This window comes from Nannospalax galili, unplaced genomic scaffold (genome assembly GCF_000622305.1).
Source record: "Nannospalax galili isolate Female #2095 unplaced genomic scaffold, S.galili_v1.0 scaffold1185, whole genome shotgun sequence".
In the NCBI taxonomy this organism is placed as follows: domain Eukaryota; kingdom Metazoa; phylum Chordata; class Mammalia; order Rodentia; family Spalacidae; genus Nannospalax; species Nannospalax galili.
Window position 1 is genome coordinate 725131 of NW_008353597.1, and position 8741 is coordinate 733871.

General features: G+C 41.9%; 1 pseudogene; it reads right to left on the bottom strand.

The window, feature by feature from the left end:
• Positions 1-918: 918 nt before the first annotated feature.
• The window catches only part of LOC103748249, a 23785-nt pseudogene continuing 15962 nt past the window's right edge, over positions 919-8741 (bottom strand).

The window sequence follows — 8741 nt, forward strand, 5'->3', positions numbered from 1 at the left end:
TATTATCAAGGAAATAAATTTCTAACTGAACCACAATGAGTGTAGCAAAACAAAAGGAAAATTTCCATTTTACAGGGTAAAAGTAGAAGTATTCCTTAGGAGGGACACTTATTATTATTAACAGAAGATCCTGAAAATACAAACTAAAATCCAAATCCCCAGTCACGTAATTCAAATCTTGCATGTCATAAACACAAGGCAATGGACTCAGGTTATGACTTTTCAAATATTTACTCCACAGATGTCTACAGAAGCACTTGGACATTTTTTACACAGTGATTCCTTACGCACACCAAATGGGGTTTCTGTGGAAAGGATCCTACATACACCAATCCACCAGACTAATTCACCATCTCCCCAGGAGAGCTGTTGATGCAGCTCACAAAGGGTACTTTTCTTGAGTGTGTGCATTATGGTTAAAATGAAAATAAAGTCTGGGACTGTAGAGACGGCTCAGTACTTAAGAGCACTAGTTGCTCTTACAGAGGACCCGGGTTCGATTCCCAGCACCCACATGGCTGCTAACAACCATTCTTCAGTTCCAGGGAATCCAATATTCTCTTCTGACCTCCACCGGCATTTTATGACATGAGTGCATTTACATACATGCAGACAATACATTCATGCACATAAAATAACAATAATAAATAAAATATATTAAAAATAATTAAAGTTTGAAAGACTTCATCTAGCTGGGGCAAAGTGTGGTCTGCATATCCCTGGACCACTGTCTGGGGCCTCTGGAGGGATGGCCTTGGGACACCTCTTCTGTAAAGTCCACAAAGGCTCTCTTGACTTTTAGAAGAAGGAAATGAAGAAGAAAAAAGGAGAAACCATGCACCTGCCAAAGGAGATTCAGTGAGCTGACGTCCCCCCACCACTCAGAGACTATCTGGAGCTGTGCCAGGAGCTGGACCATCATGGGGTGCGGCATCCCAGAGAGGCCTCTTCTGCCAAGTTGATAGCTCCCTGTAGCTCTCCTAGAGACGCCAGGCTCCCTCTGCATTCCTGGCTCCTCTCCACCAAATCTGAAAACTCAGGAGAAATAGCTGCCAATAAACCCCAAGAGAAACGCCTCTTTGAGATGCCGTCCATCATATCTCTTTCCAAATCTGGTGGCTGAAAGAGTTCCATTATCCAGATTCTTGGGATCCTCCTGGATTGTGAAGATGAAGCCACCCTGGTCACTGCCTCCCAACTCCTGGCCATTAGCATCCACATCACATCCAAGTCTTCCAAGCTGGAGTTTGTGTGGCTCTGCTTGGTCTTCCACCTTTTGTAACTTTCCATGAGCTCAGTCTAGTAGGATGCTCTCTTTGCATTGCAGATTAAAACTTGTGCTTCAAAAATTCCTCAGTGGTGGGTATAAACTTGTTTTTGTAGACAGGCCTCCACAGCTCTGTGAGGGCTTTCCTGTGGTTTCCTTCCAGCCTGAAGGGGGCACTGTCCTTGGGAATGAGGAATGGAAACTTCACAGAATGTGGCGTGGAAGGGCTCCTATGGCCAGTTCTGCAGCTATTATGCTGAGGGCAGGATGTCTGCCTTTGAGTCCCAGGCTGACTGCTTAATGACTTGAGTCTCCATCCAGTAGGGGTATCCATGAAGATGTTCCTTTGTATCTGCCCATCTGGCCACAAGGAAATCAGCTAGCTTCACCTCTCAGTGTTCAAAGAGCAGAACCTTGGCTGCATCAGTGTCTCTGGGTTTTCTTCTCTGAGTAGAGTTAATCAAGTCCTTCTGGGATTTCTCTTACTCTGATAGCAATCTGCATTCTAAAGTACCAGGGTCTAAGAGAACGAGATCAGAGCCTCCAATAAGATATTCCTTTGTCATCCAGAATTTACTGTCCTTCAGCTAGGACCATCATCTTTGGTAACACATGGACTGTGGCACCTGCTGAGCACGCTGATGTCTTGTTGAATGTCATCTGACTCACCCTCAGCTTCTTCTAGGTCAATGATTTCTATGGCAAGCTCCTCCTGAGACTGATTATTAGTGCATTTGAGCACCTCACCAAAAGCGCCCTTTCTAATTCTCTCTGGCCTGGTAAAGATTTCTGGGTCTGCTTTCAGGTTCCACAGGCCTGGCAGGACCGGCTGTGCCTAGGAGTGGACCACGGTGCTCAGCAGCCACTTCCTGGCTCCAGATGGGCCTGAGACAGGGTGCCTGACCCTGGCTGCCAGGCCTACAACTACTAGCATCCCTAAGGTGGCAGGGCCAGCTGGCAGAAGCCTATGGGCATGGCAACTGCAGGATTCCAGGGCAGAAAGAGGGTCTCCGGGAAGGTGGTTACCTGCCTCTCCATGCACTGCAAATGGGGTGGCCTGCTGAGGAACACAGGTAACCCATGAAATTCTATACCCAGAGACTGAAGTAATTGGTTCCATCTTTCAATAAATAATTGTTAGGTATTTTCTGGATGCTAGAGGTCTCATCCATGAATTGAGAAATGTTGAGTAAGCTAAATCATTCAGTCAATATATATAGAATGGTCTAAGTGTCAGGTATTTTAGCAGCAACTCAGGACACTTAAAGATGTTGGTCCTTAGAATTTACTACAAACACAGGTATGCAAATAAATCATTCAATTCAGGAAGATGTCTATGAAGCAACCAAGCTCCAAGTTCTACAGGCCCGAGGGGAACTTTGGAAGAGAAGACAGAATGTTTGTATGGTTGGGGAGGAATGACTTCATAAGGCAGCAGAAATGTGAAAGACCATAAGGAAGAAACCCAGGAGGAGGAAGAGGGAGCCGGGAGGCAGCAAAGGCAGAAAGAGAAGCTCTGCTTCCTAGACAAAACTCTGATGTGTTGAATATGTAATGGGCATGAAAAGCTTGTTTCATTTGGAAAACAAGACAGAGGGTGGATGTCAGGAGGAGCAGAAAGCAATGCCAGCTGGGAAGGGTGGTTTCAGGAAGCTCTGCCAGTTCTCTTAGCAGCAAGGACTCAGTTCTACTATATTTAGAATTCTTGTACTTCAGCTAAACCATGGAAGTCTTGGAGAATTTTAAAGTAGACCACAGTTCAGACTCGTGAACTCTGAACAATTTCTATGATAGCAATATAAGAAACGTATTACAGGCTGAGGGATCCCAAACTTAAGAGAGGGTAGGTTCCCAAATGTGTGCTGAGCAGCAAATTATTAAGAATTAGTGCATTTTTAGCAGTGTATACTACTTTGCAGGTGTGAATGGAATTCATCTTTTCAATGAAACCAACCTTATGACATTACTCATAAAGACTGTTATCTCCCTTCTACAACTGGGAAAGCTGAGCTGGCTACAATACACACCTGGGCATTTGGCTGCTAAATCTGTGGTTTGAACCTCCACACTCCACTCCTCTAAAGGTACAGAACAGTGAAAGAGAAGAGGACACAACACCTAGAGATATCTACGAGGGTTTCTTCGGGAATGCACTCAGCACCTTCAGAACTGGCTCCAGGAGTCCTGGCTTGTGGTGCTAACACTGAAAAAATATAAATCATAATAGAAGCCAGTTTGATGGGAGAGTGAATTCAGGCTAAGAAACGTAGCTGAGACAAAGTGGACAAAGGTTTGAAACAACACTCTAAACTGGAAAAGGACAGCCCCTACTCATCCCTACTGCCCTCCATCCAGAACAACAGAAAATCATATTACATACGAGCCTCACAAATCTGGTCTCATTCCTTTAAGTTACGCTAAAGATGAGTCAGGGCCTGGCTTTGTGGTCAAGGCCTACAGGCTGTTACTCAGAAGCTGATGCAGGGGATCACAAGTTCAAGGGAAACCAGGGCTACATGGTAAGAACAAGACCAACCTGATAACTTGGTGAAATCTTGTCTCAAAACTCAAACAAACAGACAAACAAAGCATAGCAAAACCAACATAAAATAAAGCTATGGTAAAGGTGGTGGTAAACAGCTAAGGTGTGATGTGGTACCCAGATTTATTCCCCAACACTTCCGTAAAAACATAAGCTTGTCAGCTCTGCCTTCCCACCAGTCTTTTCTCATTCTCTTGATCTAATTTTCTTATTTTTGCTTTTTTTATAGTCCAAGCAATCACATGCAGGGTACACTAGGAAAGCGCTCTGTGACTGAGCCACATCCTTGGTCCTTTTCTTTCTTTTTTTGACATTTCTCATAGAACGTTTAACAAGCAGTTTAGAGGAAGGGATTTTTTTTTTTAATTTAATAGGAGTAGAAAAGCTTTCATACTGACTGAGCAAGCAAATGCTATAAGCCTCAGCAGTCTAAACCTTACCCTATAGATGACCCTGGGGACTCTAGATACATTAAGAATTCAAGTCCTAGTTGTAGCATTTAAACACAAAACAAGCTGAACCAATCATAATCTGAAGACCTTGCTTTTATGAATTTAGTCTACTATACATTAAGAACATTCTCCCAATTTAGGAACTCACATAGTTAATCTGCATTATAGACATTTGGTACTCAAGGCACTATCAGCTGCTGCTTGCTGTCATTAAAGGTTGTAGAAAAGGAAGCCATCTGACTTCTGCTGTTCAACAGTGTTCAGAGCATCCCCCATCACATCAGTTAAGTTATTTATTTTTTGGCTTTTGATTTATTTTTTTATTTTAATTTGTTTTAACAGAATAGGGTAAGGATTAGGGGATTATTTACAAATGACTGGGCACCCCACATTTATGGCAGCACTGTAAAGTCCACACTCAAATACAGACCCTGCGACCTCCTAACAGCTGCAAAACAAGGTGAGAGAGGTGTCTCTTGGTGTTCTTGGCTTCTATATCCTTTGCCTCTCCTCCCCATGCAGCTAAGGTCAGTTGATTGGGTGGGAGGGGTAACTGTCTCGAGGTGACCCGACTACTTGAGGAGCCTGGGAAGGAGGTGTGACTATAGCTTGCTGGCATAGTGGTCAGAGGATGTTTCTGAGCCTGGGAAGGAGGTGTGACTATAGCTTGCTGGATGTTTCCAGTTAACACTCCACCCCTTCCTCTGGCTCTTACATTCTTTCTGCCAACTTCTTCCACAGAAGTCTCTGACCCTTGGAAGGGGTAATAGGTGTGGGATGATCTTCCTCCCATTGTGGCAAGGCACTGAACTTTTGGGTCTCTACATCATGTTTCCCATGTGCTGTTGGCCAGTTTCAGTGAGATTCCATCTACTGTAAAAACACACACAGCAGGAAGCAAGAACATCTAAACACTGACTGCTATAATAACTTAACCTATGGTGTAAACACAAAGCTTGGTTGGTACTTTAGCAGGTGCATCACACCATCTAACAAAGCAATTGCAGTGACTTCCCACTGGGGTGTACATTCTCCCCTGCCACAGGGAGTTGGTCTGGTCTACAGTACCAGATGTGTGTTCCACCCCTAGGAGCGGGCATTATATCCAATGAGAAATTTGCTGGTTTCATATACACTAGACACTCCACTATTGCATTAGCAGGAACATCTTGGTTGGTATGTTGGTAGTGCAACATGTGGGGTCTGTTGTTGAGGAGAATTAAAGAGGACTGTGCTCCCCTAGTCATCTGAGTGTTGCCTTTTGGCACCATGAGAGCCAGCCATCCAGTGGCAGAGAGTTTCCAGCTTAGTCCAAGCTTGATTTTGCCCCTTCCTGCAGTCACATCATGCAGTGTCTTCAGCAATAGGGTTTTTCTGTCCAATTCTGGTGTACAACCAATATTATTGGCAATGACCTTTATGATTTTGGGCACCTCTAGTATCCCACAGGCCAAAAGCTCATAGTGAACAACCCAACTCTGGCACTGGGATTTTCATTAAATCACCATATGACTTCTGGAAGGGCTTTCTCCCATTCCTGTGGGGTTCCATTTGTGCTTAAGACTTTTTTTTTAACTCTGTTTCTGGATAATTATTATTTCCCCCTTTATTCCCATAGTTCTTCGTGTAGTCCTCCTTCTTCCCTTCCCCTCTAACTACCCCCTTTTTACATATTTCTCCTTTAGCAACACCTTTATCCTACTATTCTTCTCTCTCGGGCTCCTTCTTTCTCTTTACCTCCCTGTTTTCCTCCCATATTCTTAGTCCCTCCAATTGCATCAGGTTGTGCACTCACTTATAAGGATTTGTTGCTAGGATCCACAGAAGAGGGAAAACATATATCTTCTGTTTCTCTGAGTCCGTGTAACTTCACTTAGCATAACAGTTTCTAGATCCACCAATTTACCTGCAAATTTCATTAATTCATCTTCCTTTACTGCTGAATAGAACTCTATTGTATAAATGTACCACATTTTTGTTAACCACTTGCCAGTTGAGGGACACTTAGGTTGCTTCCATAGTGTGCCTTATTTCTTTAAATTACTATTTATTTTCTGTTCTCCTTTCTAAATGTTACAGTACACCCAGGCATGCATTTGTTCACATATATACAAGCTACATATGAAGGAGAGCATGCTTTTTTTTCTTTCTTTTTGGGATTGGGTGACCTTGCTTAAAACGGTATATATTTTAGGTCCATTCATTTTCCTGAAAATTTTGTGGTTTCATTTTTCTTTAGAATTGAGTAATATTCGATTTTATACACATTGAGTCCTTTGGGTATATGCCAGGGGGTAGTATAACCGGGTCTTATGTTAGGTTCATTTTTAGTTTTTTAAGAGTTCTCCACACTGTTTTCCATAGAGGTTGCACGAGTTTGCGATCCCACTAGCAGTAAATGAGCATTCCCCTTTCTCCACATCCTCGCCAGCATTTGGTATCATTGGTTCTCTTGATCCTAGTCAGTCTGATTGGGGTAAGGTGATACCTTAGGGTGGTTTTAATTTGCATTTCCCTAGTTACTAACAATGTTGAACACTTTTTGAGATGTTTCTTAGCCATCTTTATTTCTTCCTTTGACAACTCTCTGTTTAGATCTTTAGCCCATCTTTCACTGGGTCATTTGGTTTCTTGATTCTTTGTTTTTTGAGTTCTTTATATATTTTGGATGTTAAACCTCCGTCAGATGGGTCACTGGTGAAGATTTTTTTCCCACTTTGTGGGTTTTCTCTTCACTTTCTTGATTGTTTCTTTTGCTGTACAGAAGCTTTTTGGTTTAATGACATCCCACTTGTTGATGGTTGACCTTAATTCCTGAGCAACTGCTGTCCTATTTAGAAAATCTTTCCCTACACCTGTATCTTGTAAGTTACTGCCAATATTTTTTTTCTAATAATTTCAGGGTTTCCCATTTCACACTGAGGTCTTCGATCCATTTGGAGTTGACTTTTATGCAAAGTGAAAGATTAGGATGTAGTTTCATTCTTCTATAGGTGGAGATCCAGTTTTGTCAGCAACATTTGTTGAAGTTACTGTCTTTCCCCCATTGTGTGTTCTTGGCACCTTTGTCAAATATCAATATTTTTTTTCTAATAATTTCAGGGTTTCCCATTTCACACTGAGGTCTTCGATCCATTTGGAGTTGACTTTTATGCAAAGTGAAAGATTAGGATGTAGTTTCATTCTTCTATAGGTGGAGATCCAGTTTTGTCAGCAACATTTGTTGAAGTTACTGTCTTTCCCCCATTGTGTGTTCTTGGCACCTTTGTCAAATATCAGGTGGCTGAATTTGTGTGTACTCGAGTTTTGGTCTTTATTGATGTTCCATTGATCTATGTGTCTATTTTTCTGCCAGTACTATGCTGCTTTTATGACTATAGCTCTGTAGCATACTTTGAGATCAGGTATAGTAATCTCCCCAGAGTTGCTCTTTGTGCTCAGGGTTGCTTTGCATATCTGGGGTCTTTTTAGCTTCCTTACAAATTTAAGGATTTTTTTTTCTAATCCTGTGAACTATGTCATGGGGATTTTGATTGAGATTACAATGAACCTATATATTGCTTTTGATGGAATAGCCATTTTCACAGTATTAATTCTTACAATCCAAGAGCATGGGAGGCCCTTCCATCTCCTGGTGTCTTCCTCAATCTCTTCTTTAAAGATTTAAAATTTTCCTTATAGAGATCTTTGATGTCTTTGGTCAAGTTTATTCCAAGATAATTTATTTATTTTGCCCCTATTGTGAATGGGAACATTTCCCTGTACTCTTTCTCTAACTGCTTTTATTGCTATATATAAAGGCTACTGATTTTTGTAGATTAATTTTGTAACCTGACACTTTACTGAAGATGTTAATCGGTTCTAGGAGTTTTTTGGTGGAACTTTTGGGATCTCTTAGGTATAGTATCATATGGGCTGCACAAACTCTTCCCAGCCATCTAGTCCAGCCTTGGAAAACAAAAGAAAAACAAGGAAGAACCCAAAAGAGCAATGCTTTTAGAAGCCCTTTTCAAGAAACTCCAATGGTCTCTCATATGAACGTTTGAAAATTGTCCTGTTCTGACTTTTTTCTAGTTCCGAACTTTTGGGATCTCTTAGGTATAGTATCATATGGGCTGCACAAACTCTTCCCAGCCATCTAGTCCAGCCTTGGAAAACAAAAGAAAAACAAGGAAGAACCCAAAAGAGCAATGCTTTTAGAAGCCCTTTTCAAGAAACTCCAATGGTCTCTCATATGAACGTTTGAAAATTGTCCTGTTCTGACTTTTTTCTAGTTCCCTGTCTAGAACTTGTAATGCTAATTACTCTTACCTTTACTTCTCCTTCACATGTCCTATTCACCAGTCAAGGACTTTCTTTTCCCTATACAGATAAGAGTTATGCAATTTAGGAGTCTTTTAGATAGACACACTGAAGGGGTACCCCAGTTGCCTCACCCTGCATCCCTGTTCAGCATGGACGAAGCCAGAGCGGTCTGAGT